This window comes from Crassostrea angulata, chromosome 7, assembly GCF_025612915.1.
Source record: "Crassostrea angulata isolate pt1a10 chromosome 7, ASM2561291v2, whole genome shotgun sequence".
Taxonomy (NCBI): Eukaryota; Metazoa; Mollusca; class Bivalvia; order Ostreida; family Ostreidae; genus Magallana; species Magallana angulata.
The window spans coordinates 14,900,978-14,914,723 of NC_069117.1; the positions used below are offsets into that span (position 1 = coordinate 14,900,978).

The 13,746-nt window shown below is 32.2% G+C and overlaps 1 protein-coding gene across 6 annotated transcripts in view; it reads left to right on the top strand.

Moving 5' to 3' along the window:
* The first annotated feature begins 1,452 nt into the window (after positions 1–1,452).
* The window catches only part of LOC128157120 (uncharacterized), a 93,986-nt gene continuing 81,692 nt past the window's right edge, over positions 1,453–13,746 (top strand). For all 6 annotated transcript variants that reach the window (XM_052819500.1, XM_052819504.1, XM_052819503.1 and 3 more), the window contains exon 1: positions 1,453–1,535. The gene's annotated coding sequence lies outside the window, so the exon portion shown is untranslated. The remainder of the gene's footprint in view (positions 1,536–13,746) is intronic.

Below are 13,746 nucleotides of genomic sequence, written 5' to 3' on the forward strand. Positions count from 1 at the left end.
ATCATTCATTATATATGTGCTGACTTAGAGTAGATGGGGGTACCCACACACAGTCTGAGATTGGCAAAATTATTGAATTTGTACATAAAGTGATTATGCCAGTGATATAAATATAATCTATGTATTATTTTGCTGGTCAAAGTGAGTGGGGCAGGGAATGGTATGGATAGGGCAATGGAAAGTGGGCCCCGAAAAAATCCTGGATCTGCGTCTTATACATGCAGATGACAGTTGATAAATATACACTCAGTATTAGATGTAGTCATTAGTCTGCTATTATATTGATAGACAGAATATATAGCCAGGTTAGTATTGTGGTACCCAATCTGTAATAAACTTACGACAATAGGAAAGAAAAACTATTTTTAAAAGGGATTCGGGCCCCGCCTGTATGAACAAATTCTTTGGGGTGAAGAACTGAACTGTATGTATGCGAACAAAAGAATATATTGTCAAGTATCACCGGTTTTTTTTTAAATGCTAGACCAGACTTTATTTTAAAAATCTTACTCCCCTAAACAGACACCCCTCTTTTCCCAAAGCTCACAATTCTTATCCGTGAAACAATGATTTAGGGGGGGGGGGGGTGGCATGGAGCTCCACTGATTTACTATCTACAACCCTTTCTAACTTGATTCGAATTTTTTCATGTTTCTCTAATATTAATACATTAGAGTCATAGAAAAGAAAAGCGTAGGACAGTTTCCTTAAAAAAATATATACAAAAACACCAAACCATGGCAAAGTACAAATCAGTTTTATAATCAAGAATCATGCTTTCTAACTTGATTCGAATTTTTTCATGTTTCTCTAATATTTATACATTAGAGTCATAGAAAAGAAAAGCGTAGGACAGTTTCCTTAAAAAAATATATATACGAAAACACCAAACCATGGCAAAGTACAAATCAGTTTTATAATCAAGAATCATGCAATGCATAGAAAAATAGTCTAAAAATATCGACATTATATTTGGTGATAATTTATATAGTTTTTATACAGATCTAAGTAATTTCTTGTTTCCTAAAACCGAAACTTTAAAAAAAAATATTATATAGGCCTTAGCTATAAGAAACTTGCAATTCGAAGGGGGGGGGGGGGGAGGGGAGTGTCAGTGTGCCATTTCCCTTCTATAACGTTAGATTACATAAGTACCAAATAATAATATAGGTCAATGTGCAATTTACATTGTCCCCAAGCACTGACCCCCACCCCATCCCACGCACATACAAAAAAAATCGCAATCTTAGAACTATTCATTTTCCCGGTAATTCCATTTTCCCTACATACTGACTTTTGTTTGTTTGTTTGTTTGGGTTTTTTTTACATTTGTTCACGTACATGTATATCCCTGGAACTCTTTTTTATTTTTTTGAGGGGGGGGGGGGGTTCTAATTTAAATAGAAACATTTTTGTTTGGAAATGATGTAATCGTGATTCAGTCACCCGTGACGTGATTAGAGTTATCGTCCCTTCAACAATGATTGCCAAACCAAGTTAGGGGAGACACCGTGACTTTAAGAAAATTGTAAAAGGTGGGACCTAACTGTGTTTTCATTTATTTATGTATATGTGTATATTGCAAATATACTTTAATGATCGTTGTTGAAGCATGGAAAGAATGATAGACATTTAAAATCGTTGTTTAAAAGTAGTTTTGTAATTGTACTTTCGTTTTAATTTTTTAAAACTAAAAGTTTCGATTTTGAGAAGTGTAGTTGATTTACACTAGACCAATTTAAAATAAAAAGTAGTGAATAACACCAATGAAATTCATACAATGTATAACCATGCAGGGACGTATATACTAACGGGATAAGCAACTTCTACATTCGCCATGTTTATTTCACAAACTATCACGCGAGCCTTGACAAGTTTTTAAAACTCTGTTTAATAATTAGTACGGTACATACGTCCCTGATATAACAGAATATTAGTTGAAAACATACGATGATTATGAAAAGACGGTATCCCATGGGCCACCCTTTTATGGCGCCACGCTTAATTCACAAAAATGAGCTTAAGCTTAACATAATTTCACAGTTGATAAACTAGGTTTATCGATTGATATAACTATAGTTTATGAACTGCAAACTATACTTAACAATTCATTAACTATAGTTTTTATGTGTAAAACCATATTTATCAGTTGTATTTAAACTATATTGGCCTGTGACCATTTCTTGCCAATGCATAATTACAGATGTTTCGTTCATAACTTGATGTGTTGATAAAATGACGTAATCAATGCATTGGGGAGAATGGTACTCGGTGAGATTTGGTTGCACACTGGTAGTTTTCGAATACAAATCTATGTTTTTCTGTCAGTAGATAATTGTTAATAGATTTTGCAGATAAATATAGATTCACATCTGTAAACTTTAATTTACATTATTTAACTATAGGTAAGAGTTGTTAATCATAGTTTCACAAATTATCAGATAAACTAAGTTTTACAACCTTTATTAAACCAAGTTTTTAGACTGTGAAACCAGAGACATAAATAATAACAGAGATTGGCTACTGATCGAATTCTCGCGAAATCCCGCGGTTCCTATTGTAAAGTGTTCCCAGTATAAATCAGTATATCTTTCTAATAAACAATTATCTCCAAATATAAACAGCTAAAACCTATTACCAAAACATTTAAAATATTATATTTTCGTGAGTTTATGTTATATAAACAATATTAAAAGAGGAGTTTTAGGAGGCAGTTGATTACCCATCGTCTGAGATTGCGTCAATATTTTATAGCTGGCCAATATATTTTCTATATATTAATCTTATTTTTTAAATTTTTGTTTCACAAATGTCTAAAACCTATGTATATTTTTCATTAAAACAATATATTTTTGGTTTAAGATCATTATCTCGGTTACTAAAATGTAGTTCTCAAAGTTAGGTTGGTCCCATACCATTTTTCAACAACAAAGCACGTTAATGGCGGAGTTACCAATATCTGTTATTTATGTCTCTGGTGAAACTATGTTTAGTTCATTTTTGTGACTTTGGCGTGCCATACTCTTTAATTAAGGTTTTTTTAATAAATGGAATAGACTTCTTGTCAATCAAAATATGATTTCAATTGATATTCACATTTAAGCCAAATTAATATTCAATGCGTCGTTCCTATTTTAAATATAATTTAATTCTGGTTGTTAAGCCTCATTTGATTGGCTGAACAAATTTTTCACATATATCATATAACTTGCCAACATCAGATTACAACAGGCTTGCAAAACGTATTAATCCGCTTTACATTAAATTTTGAACAAATTAACCTCATTTTACTATTAAATGTGCCTTATTATACCCCCGCTCCGAAGGAGAGGGGGTATACTGTTTTACCCTTGTGTGTCTGTCTGTCCGTCCGTCTGTCCGTCCGTCTGTCCGTCCGTCTGTCCGTCCGTCTGTCCGTCTGTCTGTCCGTCCGTAACAAAAATTTCTGTCGCATTTATCTCAGCAACTATTTATCGGAGATGCTTGAAATTTTAACACAGTGTTTGTTAAGGCATGCCATATCGTGGGATATATTTTTGTACCAATCTGACATCAACTTCCTGTTAAATGACGACTTTGCTTATTTTTTAACCAAAATTTTCAAACAAATTTTCGTCAAAGATTTCTCAGCAACTGTTTATCGCAGATGCTTGAAATTTTTACACAGTATTTGTATAGGCATGCTATATCGTGGGATGTATTTTTGTACCAATCAAACGTCAACTTCCTGTTAAATGACGACTTCGTTTATTTTTTGCCAAAATTTTCAAACAAATTTCCGTCAAAGAATTCTCAGCAGCTATTTATCGCAGATGCTTGAAATTTTAATACACTATTTGTTTAGGCATGCCATATTGTGGGATATATTTTTGTATCAATCGGACGTCAACTTCCTGTTAAATGACGACTTTGCTTATTTTTTAACCAAAATTTTCAAACAAATTTTCGTCAAAGATTTCTCAGCAACTGTTTATCGCAGATACTTAAAATTTTTACACAGTATTTGTATAGGCATGCTATATCTTGGGATGTATTTTTGTACCAATCAAACGTCAACTTCCTGTTAAATGAGGGCTTCGTTTATTTTTAGCCAAAATTTTCAAACAAATTTTCGTCAAAGATTTCTCAGCAGCTAGTTTTCGCAGATGCTTGAAATTTTAACACACTATTTGTTTTGGCATGCCATATCGTGGGATATATTTTTGTATCTATCAGACGTCAACATCCTGTTAAATAATGACTTTGTTTATTTTTTGCCAAAATTTTCAAACAAATTTTCGTCAAAGATTTCTCAGCAGCTATTTATCGGAGATGCTTGAAATTTTTACACAGTGTTTGTTAAGGCATGCCATATTGTGGGATATATTTTTGTACCAATCGGACGTCATCTTCCTGTTAAATGAGTACTTTGTTTATTTTAGCCAAAATTTTCAAACAAATTTTCATCAAAGATTTCTCAGCAGCTGTTTATCGCAGATGCTTGAAATTTTAACACACTATTTGTTTAGGCATGCCATATTGTTGGATATATTTCTGTACCAATCGGATGCCAGCTTTCTGTTAAATGTCGACTTTGCTTATTTTGCATATTCACATCAGAGCGGGGGTATCACTAGTGAGCATTGGCTCACAGATATCTTGTTTTCTGATTTTTGAAGTAGAAAATTAGACTATAAGGAATTAATTTAATTTCTACATAATATGTTATATGAATATAACATAACCTGGAACACCTGCGCCATTTATAAAGTGTAAACTGCCCAAAGTTAAGTTACCGGTATATTGTATAACATAGATAGAAATTAAATTCATTCCATAAAATATTCAGCATTTAAGCATCTAATTCAAAAAATTACCGTGCAGTTTTGGTAAAATCACTTGTGTGGTTTCATACTTGAGAATTTCTTTCCAATCGAAATTGAAGTGGAATTCACAGAAGTTTTTTATAAAAGGTTTCAGCCAGCTGTTTGCCTTTAATTAACACTTTCCTTTAGATGTCTGAAGAATCTTCAAAAACAAATGCGAATGGAGAATATAAATTTCAATTCAATGAAGACTCTGGTTATTGTGGTTCCTGCCTCATAATAAACATAGATGAAACTTTGAAGAGTATAAGCAGAGGATGCTCTGTTAAGAAATTTCGAACAGGGGCTAAGAGGGAAGTTGAGCGCCTTAAAGGAGCATTTAGTGGACAAGACTACCGGCATAAGGAAATAGGAGAAATGAATGAAAAAAATTTAGATGAAGAAATAAAAGAATATATTGACACAGAAAACCCAAGTAAGAAAGATTGATGAAAACAATTACATTTATCAAGTGGCATCGGAAGCAAATTGAAAGTGAGGGGCAAGCAAAAAAAAATAAGAAATTAAAAAAAGGTTATTCGGTTAAGTATAACTTTGCAAAACAGTGGGATGGAGGGAGGGGGAACCCCCTGGTTCCGATGCCTATGTATCACCTATTGATTTGAATGTGATAATTCATTATCTTATTTGAAAATTTTGTTATAAGTATAAGGTTCATTGATATTTGCAATAACCCTTGCTCTGTTTATTACTGTATACAGGGTTACTTTTGTCTTGTGCTTTTTATTATCACCCTTCTACATTTACAATTGGTTTTGACTTTGCCCAAACACTGTTAAGAATACATACTACGGTATATGAAATAAACACCGTTTAATATTTTAAAAAATTATTTTGAATTCACCCAGTCTTAAATTCGCCTTCTGAAAATGAGGATGAAAGAGGTGAAAATAAAATGGGGTGAATATTTTCCTGTATACAGTATGTGCTTGAATTGAAAATACAGTGTATTCTACTGATATTTATTTCGTAAGGATTTTACCCAAGTTCTTAAACCTAGATGTTCCATATCTAATACATGTAACACTTTTTTTTCTACTTTTATAGAAAATTTCAAAGAAGACAGTGTCTTTGTGTGTGTTTTGTTAGCTTTTGGCGGCCCAGGATATTTTTATAATAGGAAGGGAGAAAAAAAATCACTGTCCACTATCATATCAAAATTCAGGGACGTTAAAAATCTCATTCAGAAGCCAAAGTTGTTTATTGTTCAGGTTAGAATACATTATTGAAACCTTTAAGAATTATTAGAGTATATGAAACATGCTTCATTTATGTGAAATTATTGGTGAAATCAGATTGCTCGACTTCACATTTTCTTTTCTGTACACTACATAGAACATTTAAAATTTGTTGCTTTTGCTAATTTTCAGACATGTGATGTAAACTTAAGACCTGTAGGAAAGCATTTGTTTCGTGATGAAGAACCTAGTGTTGCTGGAACTAAACGCTGGCCAAAGGAGGCAGATATTCTGATCTACGAATCAAATATCTCAGGTAAAATGAAGTCAAAATATGGTATCCAAAGATGTACATATGGTGTAGTTATAGCATAGGTGTTAACGGGGTATGAGACACCTCTATATTATTTTCTTTCCCAAAATTGTTTCCTAACAGCATAGCGCGATGGATAAGAGCATGACATATTAATCTGTATGTTATGAGTTCGAAACTTGATTAGACTTCTATATTTTATCTTTCCAAACATTTTTTGGGGGGCAAAAATTGTAAAATTTGTAATATTAGATATTTTCAATATCAATTGGTTAAAAAATCAAAAGGACAACATGCAGAATTATGCAATTTTTGCTCCAAAATTAAATTTGTGAAGAAAGCTTTAAAAAAAAGGATAAAGATAGTTAAAATCCTGTAGAAAATTTAAGATATAAAAGCAAACTATCCAAAATATATCATGATATAAATATGATGTCATGAAGATCATATAATTTTCATAAATATTGATGAAATGGAGGAGAAAATATATGTTTTTCTTTTTTCTGTCTGTTTTGATCTAGAAACAGCCAGGGTTTGTTGCTCAAGTATCAGTTTTTACTAAAGTGTACTATAAATTCCTTATTTTACGCGATTACCTAACCCCACCATTCCGCTGTTTTGTATCATATTGTGAGAATATAAAATTGCGAGCACCAATTTTTTTGTTATAATTTCCTACACGGTAGTTCAAAACTGTCTGAAAAAAGTGAGATTTTCAAATTCGTGAGGGTTGCTTCTTACAATTTAACCCAGATATTAATTCCTAATATAAATATGAGCGTGGCAAACAGATAAACTATCCGGTCAATTTACTTTATATTTTGCACATAGTTTACTGGGAAGTTGACATTTCATTTAAAAAAAAAAACCCAGTAAAAACATACAGTAGTACAAATGAAGATCCTGTCATTAAGGCTTGATGTATTCTTAATAACCTAATTGAACCAGAAATGCAAGAATACAAGAAACTCTCTAAATGGGTACATGTGTGAATTTATTTCATTATTGTGCTTGTGTTTTGTTGAAACATCTAGTCTTAATAGAATTCATAAGAAAACTACTTTAGCTTTATAGACCAATCCTAACTTTACAAAAGTTATGTCCCTTGGTCACCATCTTTGGGGAAAAGCCCATAGGTTTCTCACAGAAGCCTATGTACTTTTTAGGTTTTAATTTCGCATTTTCGCATTTAACATTAAAAATCTGTTTCCATTCTGTATTTTGATTGCCCCAGGATGGAGCAACCCACTCAAAGGAATAGATTAAATTCAAAGAGATTTCATCAAAGAATGCCCAAATATTTGGTTGCATAAAAGAAAGGGAAAGTTTGGTTTTTCCCATTTGACAATTTGGTTGACCGTGCAAAGAGAGAAACAACTTTTGCCAAGTGTGGATTGGACTATTTCTTACCTGCATATGTAGCTTTTATCAAGGCCTACATTCAGTGAAGACTTAAATTTTGATATACAGGTACTTAACAGGTATCTGCACTTCATATCAAAATTGCTAACCCATATATTTCTGATATATGCCCTTGATCATCATGCACACATATGAACATACAGAATACAAAACACTAATTGTTTAATATACAGGAATTACAATTGTTTGATATTTACACCATTACAATGAAGAATTTTGTTTTTGTTGTAGGGGAATATGACTGGCATCCTGGTTTAAGAAAGAACTCCTCTGGAAAGAACTCCTCTGGAAAGAGGAACTATCCTGCCTTAAAATGCAGCACATTCATCAAAACATTATGTGAAACTTTTGACAATGTACAAAAGGAAGAAGCCAGTAGCCAAGAAAGGATTGACATCAATGAGATAATATTAAGAACCAATTTAAAATTGGTAAAATTCATTGATAATAAAATGAATTGGGATCTGCAAGATGAATCATGGAGTTCAGGTCCAAGGTTGCCAATAGTAACAGACCAGTTTTGTAAGCAACTGAAATTTCCACCAAAGAAGCAAAAAAACAAAGATAAACCAAACGACGAATAACTTCTGTAATTACTAATTGCCTTGATATCATGTGCCTTGAAATCAGTATATATGTTTTGTAAACCAATTTTTATTTTATTTAAGAATTTTTTTGGCTTTAGCTTCAGAACATTATTGTTGCTGATATTTCTCAATCACAACAAACCAGAGGCATTTTCAACAGAGGAAGTGGTCGTAGGTGCTTGCCAAAATCCCTTATACCCACAACAAAAATTTTGGAGAGTGCACACAGGCACCCACTCTGCTGAGCATGCCTCTGTTAACTGCATGTTCACCAAATTAAGTATGTGTTTTTTATGCAAGTTTGTACCAGTATATGGATGTTATTGCAAAACCATGGCATCTACATGACTGTTTGTATCAAATATTTTTGATTTGAATATATTATTTTACCTTTTCCAGTGCCTTTGCCTGTGATAACACTATGTATCGATTTTGTACAATATAACCCATAACTTCAAATGCCGCCAAATTGAGGCTCCAGCGGGGTTTGCTTATTTAGGGTATATTTAAACATTCAATCATACGATGGCTTAAATTATATGAATATAAGTAATTAGGAATCATTCTTTGAATATTATGAGGTAATAATTTCGGACGGGGCGTGATTAAATCTATCATAAAGCCCTTCGGGCATTATTGGATTTGATCATGCCCCAACCTAAATTATCACCTCATAATACTCAAAAAGCGATTCCTTATTCATTAATTAAATGCATTCATGGTACAAGGAAAAATTGTAACATACACTCCCTTTGAAGAGAAGGTATTTAATAGCTTTACAATGTTTCAACTGTTTGTCAGTATGTTGGGAGTTGTTTGCATGCCTATATTTCTCTTTAGGTCAGAGGTTGTTTTTTTGGGGCAAAGAAAAAAATTCATCACATGAATTTGCTGATTTTTCAGGTTTTGGTGCATTAATTACCATAATCCATTTGCAGCTACATTGATTTATAAGGCTTATTGAAAAGGGGAATAACTCAATTTTCATTTCCTAAGTTTAAGTATGAAATTGGAAAGTTATTTCCAATTGCAAATATTGTAATGAATTTTTAATAAAAATACACATACCTGTGAAAGAAGTGCAATTGAAATCGATAAAAGGGAAAATTTCCAAGATATCTTCATTGACACATTATCATTTTTCAGTCAAAAAAATTCCCAGGAAAGAAAACAGATTTTTTTAATACAGAGATTTATATCTGGGAATGCTTACATCTTTTCTCCATTCGGAAGTCACTCGAAATACCTCGCGCAGTTTTCAAAGTTATCATCTGGGCTTGCTGCCCAGATTGTCTAATCCTATTAAACATCACATTTTTTAACAGTGTATGAAAACCTGTTAAGCTAAAGGGGGCGTTTCAACTGCGAAATCTTGGAAATTTTTAACACTTTTGAATGAACATCATTTGAACCTTGTTTTATTTATAATAAAGAGCAAAGACATAAATAAATTTATGTCTCTGTATTGTGTAACTAATCAAAATGTGAACCGAGGATTATCTTGAGACAGAGTATAGTATGCACTAAAGTGTGAAGCAGACCCATCTTTTATCTTACCATTTTACAGACTGTAAGCCCTGCCCCTTGCACTGTAAACGTACTACATTTGACTGTGTATTCTATATAGCGCTTTTGGCAGAATGCAGGTTCTACTAAATCAAGTACATTGCTAAATGCATATATATAATGTATAAGAATAATTATAGTTAAATTGTGGAATAAGCCAATTCAAATCCACGCCAACTTGTTCAAAAACTAATTTTCGCCAAATATCGTACATGCCAAATATAATATATTTACAGTTTATTCCAAGTACACATGTAGCGTCTGCTTTCAGGTGTTTACATTGTTGGTTACTCTCTGTGCCCACTCTGGGTCTACTCTGTGTTTACTTTGGGTTTACTCGGTGTTAACTCTGGGTCTGCCTTAGCAAACTCGGAGTAAATTTAACACTATTTAAACCCCAAAAGTAAACTCGCCTGGTTTAGTTAGGGTCTTCTATCTGTTAGGTAGGGTCTGATTGGTACTACGAGGGTCAATCAAAAAATACGAAGACAATGTGGCTGTCTATCATATATTTTTAATGAAAGTCATACTTAACAAATTAATCTGTGCACCAACATTTATGTTATTGATATGCAAAGTTTTAGTCCATTTGATGAAACGGTATTTTTGTTACCCCTTTTTAAAAACAACATGTTTTGTCACCACGACGCACGGTAACGTTTAAAACATGACGTCAAGATAAAACACGCACAGTTTATAGATATACCCCATCTTTATATCGCGCTTAGTCTCTTGTGCCTTTCTCCTAACAATTTAAAATGGCACTGAACCACTTAACATCTTATTTGCACACATTTATTCAAGAATCATTAGTTAGTTCTTCAAATTTGTCATTTTCTAACCGTGTATCTCTTAGCGTACAGTAGGGATAAACCTGAACGTCGGTTGACGTTACTTATTTTTTGACCAAATATTTACAGATATTTTACTCTCTTTTGGACTGTTTTATATTCAAAATACAATGACCACCACCCCCAACAAAATTATTACAGTTAAACACAAACTTGCAAATAATTGTTGCCTTATCTTTTGCACCATTGAGCATTTTCATAGCTTGTATCGGCTTTTTTGTGAGTTAAATCTATTTTGTTTGTACTTCTCGTTGCGCCGTGACGTCCGGCGACGTCGATGTTTTTAGTCAATTCTAAAGAGGACTTATTGTCTTTAGTTACTAATATATGTTTGACAAAACAATATATCCTGTCATTATTTGGTACATAGAATACCATGACTATACTTAATTTGAGGTTTCAATGTTATTTGGTTTTAAGCCCAATTCATAGAGATATTACTTTAAACATTATATGGTTTATTGTTGACATCACACAAATCTTGACCGTGCGCCGTGACCTTATTTTTGCAGGATTAGATTCTAAATAATTCTTAGAAATAAGGGAATTTATTAATTTTTTTTCTTGCAAATTGTTTGAAACTATTGCTAAATTATGTCTACCAAATTTAGTAATGATTTGACGTTAAGTAACATAGCTATGACAAAAGTCTTCGTATTTTTTGATTGACCCTCGTACATGTATTTCAAAATTTTTGTACAATAATTTTTTTTCCATTTGACTTCTGCTTTATCCGTGTCCAATTCTTTTTATTTGTAAATATCAATTTTATGATTTGAATGGAATGCTTGACAACTCGCCAGTGAAAATCATTACATGTATGCAATTGTTCTCAGGTCAAAGAATGAAATACCACTAGATTTACCTATATACCTTTGTAGTATAAACATTGTCCAGCCAATATCTGAGGTCTGGACCTAAGTGATTTTCAAATGTTTTAGCTCGCCAAAATCTGTTCTGAATGATATTTGTTAGAAGTCAGTTGCCATATCAATTATGCCCTGGGCGTTGAAGGTTTTTTTTGCCTCCTTTCTTCATTCATATATCTCAAACCATTAGACCAATTTTATTTTTTCATGGAGACTGTGAACAAAACTTTTCTGTGAGTTTTTTTTTTTCAAATATTACCTAGCAAAAGACCACATTGGGTTCAAAGTTAATACTTTAGTAAAAGAATTAATTGTAGATAGAATAATATTTTTCTTATGAATACAAACCAGAAATGGATGTACACCAAACTAGCTAACAAATAAAGGAAATCTTCAAGTGTTATCAAATCATAATGACTAAGAGATCAAGACCATTAATGGGACATAACCTGTATTAAATTGATTTGAAGTAAAGCAATTCAAATTTAGTCAGATAGTTTTCTGCCTGACCTGTATATGATGTGATTATTTGCAGTTTCCCTTCATTTTCTTTGCAGATGTTTCCAAGGGAGGGGGGGCATAAGTGTTTCACAAACATCTCTTGTTATTTAATGTTTTGGCATACATATGTTGATCGGTATATTACCGGTATATGTTAAGTTACACAAAGTACTGAAAGGTTTACATTTATATTCCTACTTAATCAGGAATATAATACATAACTTTTAACATGACCATGATTGTATTTTATAATGTATATATTTATACTGATTACCGGTGTTTTTTCCCAAATGATTGTGTTGAATTTCATGTAGCTTGATTATGACAAAGCTGAATCAGGATCTAATTAGGTTCAATCATTTTGTCTATGTATAAATTGTTACATACTTTGATCTTCATGACGAAGTTTCAAAGGCATTATTTAGCAGCATTCAGTTTATAAAACCCTATATTGCAAGGCACTTATTGACCAAATAAAAATAATATAATTATATGCATTTGCTTACTTTATATGGATAAGTGCAGAAGATAAATTCGTACAGTGAGAGAGAGAAGGAGAGAGAGATGCTAGTTTTCAGTGCTTTCTTTGGTGGTTTATAAAGCTATTAGGAAAGTGCTTAATAAAACAAAAACTATTTTAAGTCTTTTGACTGAGGATTAATTTTTTTCTACAATTGTAGCTACCTAATTCATACCCACATTAAACCACCAAAGGAAGGACATTATATCATCTATGATAAATATATGATTTTGCACCATATTTAAATGTATTGTTTTTTTATAATTAATATGAAATGTATCTGAATAAATAAAATCTTTATTTTAAAGATACCAACAAATTTGTTTTTCATTGCCAGTGATTATTCTGTGAATGACAAGTTTGTGACGTAATGAATTTTGCATGGGTAAATACACAAGCAATTTGATAAAAGAATTAAGAGAAAGGATTAAAGGATTTGCTACTGCACTGATGGATTAAAAGTGCTTGATGCATTTAAATATGATTGCAATTATTATGTTTTAGATAATTTGAAAGATTTTCAATTTGAACAGAGAAATTGGACAGCTAGAAAACTGACAATGCATAGTATGATGCAAACTTTAAGGGATTTTTATTTGTTTCTAATATGGATCTGAAACAAATTTATGAATCCTTTGCCCTAGCCTCTTTTAGAATAAGTGTACTAATGGTTACAACATTTATTTCAAATTCAATATCCAGAATCTTTTGAGTTTTGGGCCAATCTAATTAGAATTAGAACTTCTGCCTACATCGATACATTTTGATATAATGATAACTAGGGATGGATGGAAGTTTTATTTAGATTGGTTTTGGGCATTGGGCAGGTAATTTGTATATATACCAATACATAGTATTTATAGCAAGAAGGCTTCAAGCAAAATTGTAATACATATTAATTTGTTTTCCCTTGGACTGAAATGCCACACTTTCATTGTTATAAACATAAAACGTGATTGCCTCATATATTTCTATGTAGGTTCGCCGTTAGAATTAATATTGGGCAATATGGCCTTCATTGGCCGATGCTTCACTTACTCATTTTGACATTCATAGTATTTAAAACAGAAACCG